This window comes from Marmota flaviventris, chromosome 14, assembly GCF_047511675.1.
Source record: "Marmota flaviventris isolate mMarFla1 chromosome 14, mMarFla1.hap1, whole genome shotgun sequence".
In the NCBI taxonomy this organism is placed as follows: domain Eukaryota; kingdom Metazoa; phylum Chordata; class Mammalia; order Rodentia; family Sciuridae; genus Marmota; species Marmota flaviventris.
Genome location: NC_092511.1, coordinates 98,303,812 through 98,321,957, shown reverse-complemented (window position 1 = coordinate 98,321,957; position 18,146 = coordinate 98,303,812). Strand labels below are relative to the sequence as shown.

Below are 18,146 nucleotides of genomic sequence, written 5' to 3'. Positions count from 1 at the left end.
TGCTGAGCAGGCCTGCACCAGACTCTGTGCTGCCCCTCAGACTGGCTGGGTCCCCGTGTCACTGCACGTGCTGTGTCAACATGTGTGAGAGCCACCTCCTGTGAAGTTATCACCTGTGGGTCACCTAAAGCCAAGGCTGTCCTGGAAAACCTCTGAGTTTCCTGGCTCAGACACGTGGCTAGATGGAAGGGCACCTGGTGTTTCTTTTTTTAATATTCTATTATTTTTTTTTTAGTTGTAGATAGACACAATATCTTTGTTTTATTTTTATGTGGTGCTGAGGATCAAACTCAGGGACTTGCACATGCTAGGTGAGTGCTCTACCACTGAGCCACAACCCCAGCCCAGCACCCAGGGTTTCTTTGCACCAGTCCTTGTGTTGTGTTTCAGGGACCTGGAAGAGAATGCCATCAGGTCTGTGCAGCTGGACACCTTTATCAAGATGGGGAATCTTAAGAAGCTGTATGTACCTGGGCTTCCTGGGGCCTTTGTGAGCATGAGGAAGAACTTCCAGAGTAACAAACCCTTGTAATTGCTTTATGCTCACTTTTTCTAATAGCTATGATCATTTATGGGTGAATTTAATTAAATCGTTTTTTTTAAAAAAAAATACATGGGGAAATTGGCTTGGTGGTGCACGCCTGTCATCCCAGCAGCTCAAGAGGTTGAGGAAGGAGGATCACAAGTTCAAAGCCAGCCTCAACAACTTATTGAGGCTCTAAACAACTCAGCAAGACTCTGTCTCTAAATAAAAATGTCAAAAGGGCTGGGAATGGGACTCAGTGCCTAAGTGCCCCTGGGTTCAATTTCAATCCCCAGTTACTCTCTGCCCCCCACCAAAAGAAGTGGTGCTTACTTGGGATCAAAAGGTAGGCAATATCTTTTTTTTTTTTTTTTTGATAGGGCGGTATTGAGGATGGAACTCAGGGGTGCTTAACCATTAAGCCACATCACAAGCCCTTTTTGAGACAGGGTATCACTAGGGCAACCCCCTGCCCCAAACAAACAAAACAAGTTCTGGCCTCAAACTTGAGATCCTCTTGACTCAACCTCCAAAGTTCCTGGTGTCACAGGTGTGCATCAACATACCCAGTGACACTCTTTTTCTTAAAGGGTGATGACATGAATATTTTGGACTCTGGGCCACAAGCAAATCCTTGGCAAGATTGTTAAAGCAGAAAGCAGCCATAAATAATACATAAAGGAACAGGTGAGGCTGTGTGCCATTGAATTTGTACTGGGACAACAGCAGCAGCCTGCAGGCTGTGGTGGGCTATCTGATGTTCTATATAATGTCAAATGCATTCTTTTCTAAAAAGTGGGTGATCACCCCTTTAATTACTTCAGGGACACATTCTCACATGCGTTCGCTTAAAGTGAAAAGTCTGCATGGAGAAGGGATTCTTGAATGAGCCGGGGTGGGTTTGAGCGAGCAGAGGCACTGATGGATGCTCAGAGGTGGAGTGCCATGTAACTGGGATCTGAGGCGCTCCGCTCTGTCATGGACCAGGCAGAGTGATGACCTCGCCTCCTTCCACACACCACTGATTCTGGGACCAGTAAATTCCGTCTGTGATGTCAGTCCCCTACAGGTCTGACTGAGGTTTCTGAGAACTGCCTACAAGATGTCAGATGCCAGAGGGTGGTCATCATTGTGCCCTGACTTCATCCCATTCCTAAAGCCACCCCAGGGGGACCCTTGATTGGGGCGGGGAGGGTAGGAATGGGGAAAAGGCCCAATCCTCATGGTTAAGAACCAAGGACGGCAAGAAACATTCCTGTGAGAGGAGGTGGTGCTCTGAGCACTTGTCGCATGAAGAGCCTTGTGTTGAGGAACTCAAGGCTGCTGCTCTTGCCGAAGAGAGTCATGAACCTCCAAACAGGAGCTCAAGGCAGGTTCACTGGGGCTACGGGGCTGTGTGGAGAGCTGCAGCCTTCCAGGCTCCTTCCCTGCCATGGCTACTCTTCATTTTCCATCTGGGAGAGACAGTTTCTGAAGAACAGATCCCCCAGCTCCCCTTCCTGACAAGTGATTCTTCACTGGATGTAGGGCTGGATACCTGGAAAATCAAGTAGAGGGGAATGTTGGTGATAAATAAAAATCCCTGGACTCAGAAGACTGAGGCAGGAGGATTGTGAGTTCAAAGCCAGCCTCAGCAACTCAGCGAGGCCCCTAAGCAACTCAGTGAGACCCTGTCTCTAAATAAAACACAAAATAGTGCTGGGGATGTGGCTTGCGGTGGTTAAGCCCTTATGTTCAATCTCTGGTAGCTAACAAACAAACAAACCAAAAAACACATTCAGAGTGAAGGATAACAGAAATTCAGTCTCTGTGTTTGCTTTGTGGGTCTGAGGGATGCAGCAGCTTGAGGAGCGAGCCATTGGCTGGACTCTTGGCCAGCACCCCGAGTGTGGATTCCTAGGCATACTGTGCCCCTTTCTCTCACGGGGAAACAGGGACATGACAGGGAAGCCACATGCTTTGTATCTGCCCTTCTCACAGGTTGGCCATTGTTCTTTAGCTCCGGCCTGGGCTCTCCCAGGGAAGCTAGACCCTCCACATGACTTATCTTGGTGTGACTCCTCAAGAAGGAATGTCCACTCAGATGGCCACTCTGATTTCTGTTTGAAAAGCTTATCCTCAGTTGCTGATAAATGAAAAAGAAAATATTCTCTGTTTTGGTTGGAGGCTCACAAAACCCAAGTTGAACATTCTCATGCTCCCTGGGCAGAGGCAGTTAACTAATGAGCACTGTTTAGGGAGTGGTGCGACATTCTCCCGACCTCCTGGGTGATGCTGGTGTAGAGAGAGGGGCAGGCAGGCAGGAAGTGTGGCTGGAAGGCTGACATTCAGAAGTAAGAAAACATGCAGCTTTGCCAGGTGCTGTGGTGCTCACCTGTCATCCCAGCAGCTCAGGAGGCTGAGGCAGGAGGATCACAAGTTCAAAGACAACCTCAGTCACATAGCAAGCCCCTAAGCAACTCAGCAAGACCCTGGCTTTAAATAAAAAAGGGCTGAGGATGTTGCTCAATGGTTAAGTGCCTCTGGGTTCAATCCCTGGCACTCCCCCAAACTCTGCCCAAAAAAAAGAAGAAGAAGAAGAAGAAGGCACACAGCTTGGCCAGGCAAAAAGCAGCAGCCGTAAAAGAAGAAAAGAAGACTTCTTAGAACTTGTTGCAGAGTTTAGATCAAAGTCCCAGGGCTGCGGACTGAGTTTGAAGTTCCAAGTACCTTATCAGGAAAGTATTCTTGCCACTGTAGGGTGTATCCAAGGTCAGGAAAAGGAGAGAAGGTGTCCCCATGGTAACAGGAGCAGAGTCTGAGAACAAGGGCCAAGTTCAGGCCATCAGTCTTCCAAGCGCAGCCTCTGGACCAGGGATGTCAGCACCACTCTGGAGCTTGGTAGGAGGGCAGAGTTGGGCTCCACCCTGAAGGACTCATCAAGCTGCACTTAGTGAGACTCTCCAGGTAGGTTCTAGGTGTTGTTCCTCTAGAGAAAGGACCTGTGGGGAAGGGCATCTCCCAGGTCAGCTTGCTGGTATTGGCGTCACGTGCTGTGGGTGGCGATGAATGTCCCCGTCTGTTAAAACTGCACTGTTCCCATGCAGTCCCACCCTCAGTGTCCTTTTCTTTGTTTCAGCCACATCAGCAGTGACAGCTTTCTGTGTGACTGCCAGCTCAAGTGGCTGCCTCCATGGCTCAAGAGCAAGACACTGCAGGCCTTCATGATAGCCCCCAGTGCCCACCCAGGGTCACTGAAGGATCAGAGCATTTTCTCAGTACCACCAGACAGTTTTGTGTGTGGTAAGACCACGTGGAAGATTTTTTTTTCCATGAAGGGCGAGGAGGCCAGGAGGGACTCCTGCTTGTGGGAGTAATTGTTGTGATCCCGGGAAATCCCAGCCCATGGCTGCAGATCAGCCCCTGGATGCAATTTATTTTCTGCTGAAATCACACATGGTATTTACCATGAGGTGCCTTCCGTGACATTAGAAGTCTGTGCGTTCAATCAGAGGGCAGCATGCAGGGGCTCAGCGACACTCAGAATTATTAGCCACAGGAAGATGTTTCCAGTGTTTCAGGAGAGATCTGGTGCCCTGGTGTCGCTGGGAGTTTACGCAGCATATGATGCTGGAGTTTTCACACGTGTTTCTTCCCAGACCCAAGAATGAGAGGTCCACTGCGGGAAAGATAGGTCTCAGGAGAACATTCACTCTAGTAAAAACAACCCTTCTGTGTTGCCCTGCATTCTTGCTGTGTCTCCAAACCCCTGAAATCTGCATGGGTAGCTAGAGATGCCTTCATTCTGGCTGTTGGAATGCCATCTTTTTTTTTTTCTTTTTTGACCAGGAGTTCTCAGGATCCAAGTTTGGTTGCAAAGAGTACAGAAAATGCTGAACAGCTGAATACACACACACACACACACACACACACACACAGGCTAGCCCAGACAGGAATGATGCAGCTTCTCAGCCACTAAGATTGAGATGAATTTTGAGTTGTTCTGGTGTTTGCTTGGAGCAAGAGAGAGGATAGGATTCCACACCTGTCAGGCCTTGCTGGGTGGGTGCACATCTCTCCTGCTGCCAGATCCTGGCCAGGACATTCCTAACTGGAAGCCCACCTAGCAGTGTAGGGGTTCTGCTGGGACATGTCTGTGACCTAATTTTGGCTCTTGCACTAGTCATTTCCCTTCTGAGGGTAAAAGAGGACTGCCTTCTGTCCATGCCTTCACCCTTCACCCCATTAGGACAAACCCCTTCTTAGTGTGGGCCTGCTGGCCACCCTCCCGCCTGGTTCAGACCAGGGAGAAGTAAGCATGGAGAACGTGGTTGCAGACCTCCGGACTGTGCCAGTACTCCTTAGGGGCTTTCTGCATGGGATCTGAGGCTGTGCCTAGTTCAGGCTCCCTAGGCACAGCTGGTCTATGGTTCTTCGCCCATTGCTCATTGAGCCCTGGACCATTAATCTCTTTCCATAGCTCCCTGGAGTGAAGTTATGTGCCACTTCCTCCCATTCCTGCTACAGGGCAGCCTTTCCCTTGGACAATCCAGGGATGACTTCCAGTCTGCTGTGACAGCCTCTGACCTGGGGCGCTGGCATTCTCTGGATTGCAATGGTTATTTATTTCACATCTCTCAGGCTGACCCCCGCATTTTAGCTCAGGCTTCCACCCACCCCACCCCGCCCCGCCCCCAAAAAACAACCATCTATTGTTAATGGGAATCACAAAAACACTTGTCAGAAGATCAGAGTTTCCAGCTCTGTGGGCTCTCCCACATCTTAAAAAATATTCAAAGCACAATCACCTCTCACCCTCCAAGAGGGCAAGTAGAGCCAGGTAGGAGCCAGCCCTGGTAAGCAAGGGGACACCCCCAATCCCCCCACACTGCTGGGGGAGTACAAGATGGGCAGTTCCTTTGGAAGGCACCCTTAGCAATTCCTCATTTAAACAGTTGTGATACAAATGCATGTCTGTACAAAGGCATATCTCATGAAAACCACTCTACTTATGTGTTCACAGCAGCATTATTTATAACAGTCAAAAATGGGAACCCAAAGGCCCACCACTTGATGGATGAACAGAGGAAGGTGGCATAGCCAGACTCTGGAGTATTATTAGGCCATAAAATGCAACCCATCTCTCCCACAGCCTGGATGATCTTTGAAAATGAAAAGCTAACAGCTTTGTGCAGTGGCAGTATCATAGCCAACGAGGTTTATCTGAGGTGCGATTATTGCTAATTGAAAATGCTAAGCTAAGGGAAAGCCATCAGTGACAAAGCACCACAGTCTACAACCCAGTCAGAGGGAACACCCAGGAAAGGGAGATCTATAGAGATAGGAAGTGCCCTAGGAAGTGCTCCAGCCTGGAGAAAGATGGAGGGGGAGAGCAAGTAGCTACAAAGTGCTTCTCCATGAGGTGACAAAGATATTAAAATTGACTATAGCCATGACGACACCCACACATGAATACACTATAGACTATTCAGTTGTGAACATGTAAGGGGCAAGTTGCAGTGTAGGTGAATTGTTATTCAGTAAAACTTTGTGTGTATGTGTGTGTGATAAATATAATTTACATGTCATAAAAATTCACCTCTTTAAAATGTGAACTTTGGTTTTAGAATATTCTAAGTGTGTGTCATCATTGCTACTCTCTGATTTACAACATTTTCATCACCTCTGAAAGAAACCACAACCCCACACCTTAGCAGGTGCTCCCTCTTCTCCTGGCACCCAGCCAACCCTGGCGGTCACTAATCCACATGTGTATCTGACATGCCTATTCTGGACAGGTAACATGAATGCCGTTGGACGGTATGTGGCCTGTGGAACTCTTCCTTTCTTACTTTGCCTGGTCTTCTCCCCCACTGAGGGGATTGAATCTGGGGTCTGAGCTGCCCCCATCCCTGAGCATAATTTTATTTTATTTTATCTTTAATATTGTTTTAGTTACAATTGGGTACAATACCTTTATTTTATTTGTTTATTTTTATGTGGTGCTGAGGATTGAACCCAGCACCTCACACCTGCTAGGCAAGTGCTGTACCGTTGAGCCCCAGCCCCAGCCCCTGAGCAAATTTTAAAGCATCAGTTCCTTTTCTGTTACTGAATGACATCCTGCTGTATGGATATAGGTTTCGTTTCATCCCTTCATCAGATGGAGAATATTAGATGGTGCTTACTTTGGGGATTTTATGATTAATTGGTGTGAACATTCATTCACTGGTTAGTTATGTGAATTCTCTTGGGATTGCACCTGGGAATAAAATCTCTGGGTCATATGGTAGCTCTAGGTTTGAACGAAGAACTGTCAAAATGTTTCTTTCAAAGCGGCTTCAGGATTGTACACACCAACTGGCAATGTGTGGGGTTCTGATTTCTTTCTTGCTGACATGTGCTATCTTTTTTTATTTATTTTAGATTTGCTAATGAGAACAAAGTGGAATCTCATGGTAGTCTTAATATTTCCACAGTGACTCATGATGTTGAACAACTTTTTAGATGCTTATTGGATCATGCATAGCTTCTTTGGAAAAGTAGCTACTCAAGTCATTTGTCCATATTCATTTCACTGTTTATTTTGTTATGAGATATCAATTCTGAATATGAGACCCTCATCAGGTCTATGATTTGTAAATATCATTTCCTACTCTGTGAATTGTGGTGGTTGTTTTTCAGTTTCTTGACAGTTGTGCAAAAATTTCTTTAAAAATATTTTTAGGGCTAGGCTCAGTGTTGCATCCCTTTAATCCCAGAAGCTTGGGAGGCTGAGCCAGGAGAATTGCGAGTTCAAAGCCACCCTCAGCAATTGTGAGGTGCTAAATAACAACAAAAAATCCATTTACAATAGTTTTTTGTGGGGGAGTGGGTACCAGGGATTGCACTCAGGGACACTCAACCCCTGAGCCACATCCCCAGCCCACTTTTGTATTTTATTTCGAGACAGGGTCTCACTGAGTTGCTTAGCGCCTCGTCATTGCTGAGGCTGGCTTTACTCCTGACTTAGCCTCCCAAGCTGCTGGGATTACAGGTGCACACCACCGAGCCCAGCTAAGTGTAATATTAACTGTGGGTTTTCAAAGATGAACTCTATGTAGTTGAGTAAGTTCCCTTCTTATCCCTAATTTTTGAGTATTTTTAATATGAAAAGGTATTGGATTCTGTCTGGTATATGTTACATGTTATATGTGTGTGTGTCTGAAATGAATGTGTGGGTTTATTTTCCGTCTTTATTTTATTGACAATGGTCTATTGCATTGATTTTTGGATGTTAAACCTTGCTTTCCTGGGTTCAGCCTAAATTGATTATAGTATGAAATTCTTTTTAGGTGCTATACATTTCAGTTTGCTAAGATTTTTGCTGAAGTTTTTGCATCTATACTCAGACATTGTTCTCTAGGTTGTTGTTGGTGTGTGTGTGTGATGTTTTTCTTAGGTTTTGCTGTTAGAGTAATAGTTGTATAAAATGAGTTGGAAGACATTCTCTTCACATTTACTTGTCCAAAAAAAAAGGAAGAAAAAATGCTTTGGATGCTTTGGATTGGCTCTCTCTCTAAATGTTTGGTAGAATTCACTTTAGTCTGAGATTTTCTTTGTAGGAATTTTTAAATTGTACATTTAAAAATTCTTAAACTCTAAAGTGTCTCCTTAATGTTGATCTAAAATTTCTGTTTCTTCTTGAGTCAGTTTTAGGAGATTGAGCATTTCAACCAGGTGGTCTGATTAGCTGGTATACTGTAGCTAGAGTGTTCCCTGTATTCCTTTGGCTTGACAGAAAGTTAGTAATAGGATGCCCAATTTTGTGTCTTCTGTGTTTTCTCACCTGCCCACTAGTCAAGCTAAGGTTTTTCAATTTCAAAGGACCAATTTTTGCTTTGCAGTGATTTTCTCATTTTCCGGTCCTCATACTTTCATTTTTGCTCAAACTCTTATTAATTTCTTCTTACTGCTTGCTGTGAGCAGAGTTTATTCTTCTTTTTCTCAGTTAGAAAACTGGATTATTAATCCTAAACTTCTTTAATACAGGTATTTCCGGCAATAATTCCATGAGCATCATTTTAGGCGCAGCTTCCGAGACTTAACATGATGTGTTCAGTTTTCATTCAACTCAAAGCATCTCCCAGGGTCCCTGTGATTTCTTTACTGTGTACAAGTGCACTGCTTAATTTCCACAAGTTGAATTCCAAATATTCTCTTCACTATTGATTTAAAAGTCATTCCACTGTCATCAAAAAAAAAGATATTTTGTGTGATTTCCATTTTTTTAATTTTATTGGACCTATGTTTTGACCTAAAATACAGTCTTAGAGATCATTCCATGTACATTTCAAAAGAATATTATGCTGTTGTTAGGTGGAGGGTGTTCCATTGGTATATGTTAGATGTAGTTGGTCTATACTATAGTTCAAGTCTTCTTTCTCCTTGTCATTCTGCCTAGTTTTTCTTGCCATCTTTGGAAATAGACTATTATTGTTATATTGTCTGTTCTTCTCTTCATTTCTGAGAGGTTTTGCTCTACATTTTGTAAATCTCAGTTAGATGCACATATTATAATTTGTATGTCTTCCTGATGGATTGATTTCCTCATTTACATGATAAAATATTTCGTCTCATATTGGGTGACTGTTTAATTGTCTTGGATCTAAACTACCATACTGGGTCACAGTTTTTTTTGTTTTTTTTAATCCATTATGGTTCTCCTTGCCTTTTGATCAGAGTGATTAATCATTTACTCTTTTGTTTTGTTGGGAGGGGGTACTGGGGGTTGAACCCAGGACCACTCAACCACTGAGGCCCTTTAGGGCCTCTCCTAGATGAGTGTTGTGGAGCCTGGTCTGTACTGTCCCTTGAGTTCCTGGTTGGTTTGCTAGTGAGTAGCCACATCCCCAGCCCTATTTTGTATTTTATTTAGAGACAGGGTCTCACTGAGTTGGTTAGCAGCTCACTTTTGCTGAGGCTGGATTTGAACTCATGATCCTCCTGCCTCAGCCTCATGAGCCACTGGGATTACAGGCATGCACCATGATGCCCAGTTCCTGTTAGTATTTCTTGTAGGACAGGTCTGGTAGCAATAAATCCTCTCAATTTGGATATTTTTTTTTTATAATCTGGGAATGTTTTAATTTCATCTTTATTTTTGACAGATAGTTTTGCTGGATCTGTGATTCACAGACTTTTTATGTACTTTGAATATGACTCCCACTGCCTTTTGACCTTCCTGGTTTCTAATAAGAAACCAGCTATGAGTGGTTTCAAGGATCCCCTGCATGTGATAAGTTGTCTTCCTTGTTCTGTTTTCAAGATTCTTTGATTTTGGCATTTGATGCTTGACTCTGATGAACCTAGGCCTTTTGAATGGATTTTGCTTAAGAGTTCATTAAACTTTTCAGATATGTGGGTGCATGTTTTCCACCCAGTTTCATATGTTTGGGTCCATCAGAGCTTCAAACATACTCTCCCTCTTCCTTGGGTCCTCTTCTTGGACTCTCATTATCTGGTGTTGTCATGCTTGATGCTCTTGAACAGATCTCTGTAGTTCTGTGTATTTCTTCACGTGTTTTTGTTTCCCACACTGGATATATCTGCTGTCTCAATTTCACTGACTCATCTACAAGCCCAGTACTGCTCCTGAGCCCTCTAGGGTAGAGTTTTTTAAAAAATATTTTTATTTGTAGATGGACACAATACCTTTATTTTAGTTAGATTTTTTAAATGTAGTACTGGGGATTGAACCCAGGGCCTTACACATGTAGGCAAGTGTTCTACCACTGACCTTCGACCCCAGCCCTAGAGTGGATTTATAATTTCATTTACTATGCTTCTAAATGCCATGGTTTGTATTTGGTTCATTTTTAAATTTTCTGTTCATTGTTCGTTTCTCTTGAGTAAGGAAGTGTTGTCATGCTTTAATTTTCTTAGACATAGATTCTTTTAATTTTTCTAGTATCTTTATAATAGCTGATGTTATTTAATAAGTCCAAGATCTCAGTTTTCTCAGGGACAGGTTGTACTAACTTTTTTCTCCTGTTTCATAATCGATTGTTGAAAATTGGGTGTTTAAGATAAAATAATATGCCAGACGCGATAGCACAGGCCCCATCCCAGTGGCTCAGGAGGCCGATGCAGGAGGATCTTGAGTTCAAAGTCAGCCTCAGCAAGTTTGTGAGTCCCTAAGCCACCCAGTGAGACTCTGTCTATAAATAAAGTACAAAATAGGGCTGGAGATGTGGCTCAGTGGTGAAGCGCCACTGGGTTCAATACCTAGCTCAAAAAACATAAAAAAAGATGAAATGATGTGGCAAGTCCAGAAGTCAGATCTTCCTGTCCTCCCCCAGCGCTTGCTGTCCCATCACCGTTCCTTTAGGGCCTCTCCTAGACGATTGTTGTGGAGCCTGCTCTGTACAGCCCCTTGAGTTCTTGCTTGGTTTGCTAGTGAGTAGCCAATAATTGGACACAGAAGTCCTTAAGTCACCCGCATCAGCAATCCTGAGTCCTTCACCCAGGCCGTGTGTGTGCACGGTGGGCCACACCCTCACTTCCTCCTGGTGCCTGTCTGCCAGCCCAGCCCAGGCACGAAACGAGGCTCCCCCTGGGTCTTTGCAGGGTGCGTGTATAGCCCTGTCTGTGCGTGTGGCCTTTCTGATTCCCAGGACTCTGGTGGACCTCACAGGGCCTGCTGCTGGCATCTCATTCGCCTGACTCTCCTTCAGTTTCTTGACCACTGTCCTATTCACCCTGACTGGTGCAGTCACCTGGGACAGTGGCTCTGTTACACAGTGGCCACTATTTTCATCAGATGCCTGGGGACAGGGATTCTTGTGGTGGGCCTTCTTCATGAGTGGGGCTTTCCAGGTCTTGGCCTGACAGGTCACACAGTGACACTGCTCTGATGGCTTTGGGGGAGCTCCACCTGCCGCCTAATGGTTGCTGAGTTTCAAGGCTGTCACAGAGCGGGGTGGGAGCAGATGGGACTTGGGGTAACTCACAACACCAGAGAGCTCCTATCTCTTTCTAAGAGGACTCCATTTTCTTGAGTCCACACCCAATGGATCCTTGTGTTTGGTTTCCCAGAAATCAGCACAGTTGATTCTCTCCATTTTTTCAGTACTTTCATCATTTTAAGGGAGTTCAGATTTCTGGAAGCCCTGACATTCTGGAAGGCATCATGCCAGAGTCCTTTGTGCGGCCACAACAAGCGGCACCTCTTGTGTGCCTGTGTGCTGAGTGTGAGTGCCAGCAGTGCAATGGGTACGGGCCTCCAGGAAACTTCTGGAGGGCTAGATGACTGAGCACTGGTGGGCCCATTTCTAGTCATGGCCTCACCTGAGTGGGGTCTGGTGTCCCTGGCGAGGCTCTCATAGCGTCTGGCCCAGTTTTGTGCAAGCATGAGAGCAGCAGGCTCCTGTCTCCTCATGGTGGCCCTTTTCTCCCAAAATGACTTCCCAAAGCCACAGATCATCACCCAGCCAGAGAGGACAACAGCCATAGTGGGCAAGGACATCCAGCTCACGTGCTCAGCAGTCAGCAGCAGCAACTCCCCCAGACGTGTGCCTGGAAGAAAGACAATGAGCTTGTGGTCAACGCAGACACGGAGAACTTCTCCCACGTACGCGTATGCATGCAGGATGGGGAAGTGGTGGAGTACACCACCATCCTGCACCTCCGGCCTGTCACGTTTGGGCATAAGGGCCACTACCAGTGTCTTATCACCTACCACCTTGGCTCCGCCTACTCTCACAAGGCCCGGCTCACGGTGAACGGTATGGAAGTGGCCCCTGTTGGTCACTCCCAGGCACCTCATTCCGACTGCTGTCCACCTCAGAGAGGACGGAGGCAGGAGTGGGATTAGACCACATTCTCCCCTGAGTTTGGCCCAGAGAAAGTTCTGCAGATTAGAGCACCCTTCTTCCTTGGCTTCGAGTGACTTTGGGGTGTGAGGTGAGCAGCAGAGCTGAGCCTTGCACTTCTGTCTGTGGTGCTCCGGGAACCATGCGGTCCGGGTTCCAGATTCTGCGCATACCCGGATCCTGGGGAAGCTGTGCCCCTGAGTGGGTGGCAGAGCTGTGGAGGCACAGGCCATCCTGGGCAGGGGCAGGTCCCCACCTCTCAAGACAGCAGAGAGCAGGACCAGTGTCTTGGAGGGCGGCACGAGGTCCTGCACTCAGGAACCAGCGTGTCAGAGCGGCTCTCTTCAGGGCTGCTGTTTGTGGAGGGGACGGAGGAGCCTGAGTGGGCACTTGCCCTCACCATGGAACCTGGGGAGATTTTTCTGATCATTAAAGTGCCAGTGACAGAGTTGACTCTCGGTCATCAGAAGTGGTGGTGGGCTGTGCTCAGTCAGCCCCACAGACCACAGAACAAACTTGACCTCACTCTGGCAGGGTTGTCTGGGTGTATTCTGAGAGAGACCCCACTGCCACCTCAAGACTCAGACCACTAAGTGACTCTCTGCCAGGGAAGTTGTTATTTGTACCAGGTAAAAGAGGTCCCAGGGGGCTTACCCGCAGAGCCACATCCCCAACCCTTTTCTATACTTTAGAGACAGGGTCTCACTGAGTTGCTTAGGGCCTTGCTGAGTTGTTGGGGCTGGCTTTGAACATGATCCTCCTGCTTCAGCCTCCTGAGCCACTGGGATGACAGGCATGTGCCACAGGGCCTGGCTGACCAGAGCAGCTTTGTCAGGAATTGTGGTGATGCCTGCTGTGCAGCTGGACACTGACTCTGACATCCCAGTGCTTGCTGAGGCTGAGCCAGTGAGCCACGTGCTTCTGCCCGGGTGGCCCTCAGACCGTGTGGCCCTCAAGCTGCCCCAGGGGAGGCATGGACCTTCTCTCTGTGATTCCAGCTTGGTGAGCAGGCATTTCTGTTTCTGGCCTCTCTCCTGGTGGCTTGTGAATGCAGGAAAGCCTTAGGCCACAACTCCACCTGCATGACCCATTCCCCTATGAGGTGCAGTAGGCAGAATGTCAGCAACAGCCTGAGACTCTCACTAGCTGGAGTGGAGAGGTTGAGGAAGTGCCGTGCCCTGGTGGGGAGAGGCTGGCACTTTCTCTGGGATGCTCATTGCTCTTTATTGGCTGTAGCAGAGTCCTGGGCTGGTGAAGGCACAGGGCGGGGAGGGAGCAAGCTGTGGCCCTCACACATGGGGAGTCTCTTCCCCAGAGACATTCCCTGCATTTGCAGCTAGCTATCGCCTAACCTCCCCCTTTGTGTATGTTTTCCAGTGCTGCCATCATTCACCAAAAGGCCCCAAGACATCACCATCTGGACAGGCACCTTGGCTCCCCTTGAGTGTGCTGCCACTGGCCATCCCAAACCCCAGATTGCCTGGCAGAAGGACAGAGGCTGAGACTTCCCCGCAGCTTGGGGACATCGCATGTATGTCATGCCAGAAGACAACGTGTGTCTTCATCACTGATGTGAAAATGGGCATTTACAGCTGCACTGCCCAGAACTCAGCAGGCTCTGTGTCAGGGAATGTCACCCTGACTGTCTTAGGTTCAACCCCTGATGTATTCCGAGTGTGTGTGTGTGTGTGGGGGGGGGGGTCTTAAACAGCACCTAGGGCAAACGCTGTGCAGTTGCTCTTTGGAGCCTACGAGTTATTGGAAGGTGTTTCTACTGTTTGGAATTTGGGGCTGATTTTAGGATTTTTCCTCTTTTTAAAGAAAAATATTTTTGGTACTGGGGATAGAACCAAGAGGCACTCAGCCACTGAACCACACCCCCAGCCATATTTTGTATTTTATTTAGAGACCAGGTCTCACTGAATTGCTTAGTGCCTCGGTTTCGCTGAGGCTGGCTTTGAACACATGATCCTCCTTGCCTCGGCCTCCCAACCTGTAGGGATTACTGGCGTGTGCCACCATACCTGGCCCTATCTCTTTAAAAATACTAAAGGCCAGTGCAATGCCAGAGCCTTGAGCAACTGGAGACCAGACAGCATGCAGGAGGGGTGTGGTCTTAGTCAAGAACAGGGACACAGGCCAGCTTGGGAACGGGAGCATCTTTGTGACCTGAGATCAGCCATCTTCTGAAAAATTTGCTGCTCTAACCGAAGCTCTCTGGTGGGATTGTGCCATGTCTAGAGAACCAAGCAGACCCACAGCACTGAGGCCCCAGAGTGAGTGTGAGGTCTCTTGACCTCTTGCAGAGACCCCGTCCTTGGTGGTACCCTTGGAAGACTGTGTGGTGTCTCTTGAGGAGATGGTAGCCCTCCAGTGAAAAGTGGCCAGCAGCCCCTCACCCCACATCACCTGGCTCAAGGGTAACCACCCACTGAGCCTCACCCACAGGTGCCACTTCACCCCTGGCAACCAGCTGCTGGTGGTCTAGAACATGGTGGTGGAGGATGCAGGCCCGTACACCTGTGAGATATCTAACATCCTGGGCACAGAGCACACTCACAGGCAGCTGAGCATCTTGCCCACACCTGGCTGCAGGAAGGACGAGACTACCATGAGCATCTTCACCATCGCCCTGGTGTGCAGCATCGTTCTGACGTCTCTGGTGTGGCTGTGCATCATCTACCAAATCAGGAAGAAGAGCGAGTAGCACAGCGTCACCCACACAGGTGAGCATGGTGGCATTTATTTTCAGGTCAGGAGAAGCCATGACAGTTGACACTAAAAAATATTAATAGGGCTGGGGATGTGGCTCAAGTGGTAGCACGCTTGCCTGGCATGCGGCCTGGGTTCAATCCTCAGCACCACAACCAAAGATGTTGTGTCCGCCGAAAACTAAACAATAAATATTAAAAAAAATTCTCTCTCTCTCTCTCTCTCTCTCTCTCTCTCTTTAAAACAATATTAGCAAACTGCCTGCTGATATCCTCCTCATCAGTGGAGGCAGCCTGTGCTGCTTGCCACATGGTGGATTGCCCCTGAAACTCACAGTGCTCTGGTTTTGTTAGTTTGGTCTCCCTTCCTGTCACTCTTCTCCATATTCTGTGGTCTTCACATTGGTTTCCCTGCTTTCGACCTGGGCTCAGGTAAGTCTCAGGTCTGGGAGGGCCTTTTACTGCACCGACTCCACCTGGTCTCTGAGCAGCGTCGATGGCTGTTTCCAGGGGATGCTGTTTGAGGCCTCACATTGAATGCGCATATGCATCTGTTGTCACTGCGACCCTGATATTTCATTGTCTTATCTCCTTCAGATGAAACCTTTGTGCACCAGGTGTTCCTAGCTACCTCTCTTCTCAGGGGACCCTTTCTGACCAGCAAGAAACTGTGGTCAGGACTGATGGTGGCCATCGGGCCAATGAGGACATCGAGGGTGATGGTAAGGCCTCTGATACAGTGAGGTGGAGCTCTAGGTGACTGTCCCCATAGGTAGAGATGGCCTCCCAAGATAGGCTTTTGGCATGAGATGGGCAGCATCAGGTGAAAAAGGTGGCTGCCCTGCCAAGGCCTCTGCTCTTTGGCTCAGTCCTGGTCTGTCAGATTCTGCAGAGGTTTCAACATCCTGTGTCTCAGGAAAGTCACCCCCTGGGATTAGTAGTGAGTGTCCCAGTCGGGATAAGGTAGGACTGCTGTAAGAACAGCCGCACGGGACAACCCAGGCCCTGAATCCGAGCCCTGCTTGCACAGTTGGCTGTTTGTGTCTGTGGGTTCGAGTACCTACACACGAGAAATATTCAGGGCAGAGAAGCTGCATGAACATGCAGCCTTCTTTTCCTTATCTTTATTCCCTAAAAATACAGTCCAACAGCTATGTATATAGTTACATTTTACTAGTCATGATGATTAATCTAGAGGTGACTCATATGGGAGGATATATGTAGGTCATGTGCAAATGGTGTGTCATTGTACACAAGGGACTTGAGCATCCCTGGATTTTGGTATCTGCATGGGGCTCTGGCACCAGCCCCTCATGGATACCAAGGGATGAGAGTGCAGGGGCAGTACCCAGATATGCTCTGTATTCCAGTGTCAGAGGGAGAGCACTCTACAGGGGGCGCTGTTTAGTTGGTGGAAGATTATGAGCACTTGCTGGGCTGAAGCCCGAGCCTGTGAGAGCTGCCCCTCTAACATGGTTGTGGATGCTGCAGGACTGCTTGCTTGGAAAATGTTACTAGAAAACAGGCCCATTGCCAGCTTCACCCACCATTGATAGAAAGATTGCAGCAGCAACTCCACCTATTCTGTTCCTAAGGCTTATTGAGACATCCTAAGCAGTTTCTAAACCAGGGAGTCTGTTGCAATTGTGTGTCTCAGAGATTGAGGCCTCTTCCCAGAGGTTGATGTTCACAGCGTCACGTGCAGGCAGCCCAAGCTCGGTGTTAGGTACAGTAAAGAACCCTGGAACATTGACAGAGAAAGCTACTGGACACCTGGTCCACCCGAGATGGGTAGGTGATGCTTTCATCAGAGTGCCTTTTTGAAATCAAAATCTGGGTTGACCTACTCACTAAATGAAGAGGGGAGATGCCTCCATTTCCATCTAGTACTCTCTCTCTGAATTTAGTATATAAACAGGAAGGTCTGGCGTGGTGCCCTTTTAATTCTAGAAGTGTCTCCTAGATACTATTTATGATACAGTAAATCTGAGCAAAAATTTTCCAGAATCATAAGCAACATAGGGAGATTTAGTATCTGTTCACCAGGGCTGTTTTGAGATGAAACTTCTAGTTGTTCAGAAAACTCTTAACCCTGCATGGTACCTAATTCAACTGTTGGGGTTTGCTTTAGTTTTCTTCTTCATTTTTTGGCTGTGATCAAAGTCGTGTGACTACATTCTCTAAGTACGAGATTAGCTTGATCTTGGGCATGTGAGCATGAAAGACCCGTCTCCACTAACAGTGTGGCATGTCCCCAGACTTTTCCGTGAAGGTGTTTGGTGGGGGAGCAGGACCTCACTTGGATGTGAGTGAGTGGCCTGTTCTGTGTGCGGGGATGGAGATGAGCTGGCATTGGTTCTGATCTGGCTCGCTCTCTCCTTCAGAGCCCAGCAGCTCTCGTGTGCAGTGACTGCAATGCTGACGTGGACAGTTTCTCCAAGGAGCAGGCCCTCCACTGTCAGCCCACAGCCAGAGACAGCACACAGCCAAGTGCACTGCATGGCCAAGAGCCCAGCCAGGGTGACCGAGGAGACTCTCCACATCACCCTTGCAGTGGGTCCTGGGGACAGGTGGCGTGAATGTTGCTAATCCACCACACACCGTGGGTCAGAACATTTAGGCTTTCTTCCTTCTCTGAACCTCATTTTTTTGTTAAAAGCAAATGTGGTCTTATCCATGTTGCCGGATTGTTAGCTGAGGCTTTTTATTAAGGCAAAGGCTGCTGGTGTTGGTAGCTGTGCATTTTTCAATAATGATGTTTTAATTCTGCCAATATAATATCACATTGGGGGATAAAAAAGATTAAGTTCTCACCCTTCAGGGCTATTTCTACTGAGGAGCCAGAGCAGGCCTGTCCACACCCTTCGCACACACAGACGGGACTGGGCGTAGACTACATAAGATTTAGCCCTAGACCTGGGTGAGTTTTCAATTTTGAGCCCTGTAGCTAACCATCTTATGAGTGCCAATTCACTGAAAATTACATTGAAACAAATAAGGTCCTTAAAAAATCTCAAAGTACATTTCTTTAGCCAAAAGGCTGAAGGGGAGATATTAGCCAAATGGCTACCTGTGTAAGAT

At 47.4% G+C, this 18,146-nt stretch overlaps 2 pseudogenes; both read left to right on the top strand.

Moving 5' to 3' along the window:
• Positions 1-17,644, top strand: part of LOC114079858 (leucine-rich repeats and immunoglobulin-like domains protein 1) — a 30,889-nt pseudogene extending 13,245 nt beyond the window's left edge.
• LOC114079865 (U4 spliceosomal RNA) lies at positions 5,686-5,759 on the top strand (annotated as a pseudogene).
• Positions 17,645-18,146: the final 502 nt, after the last annotated feature.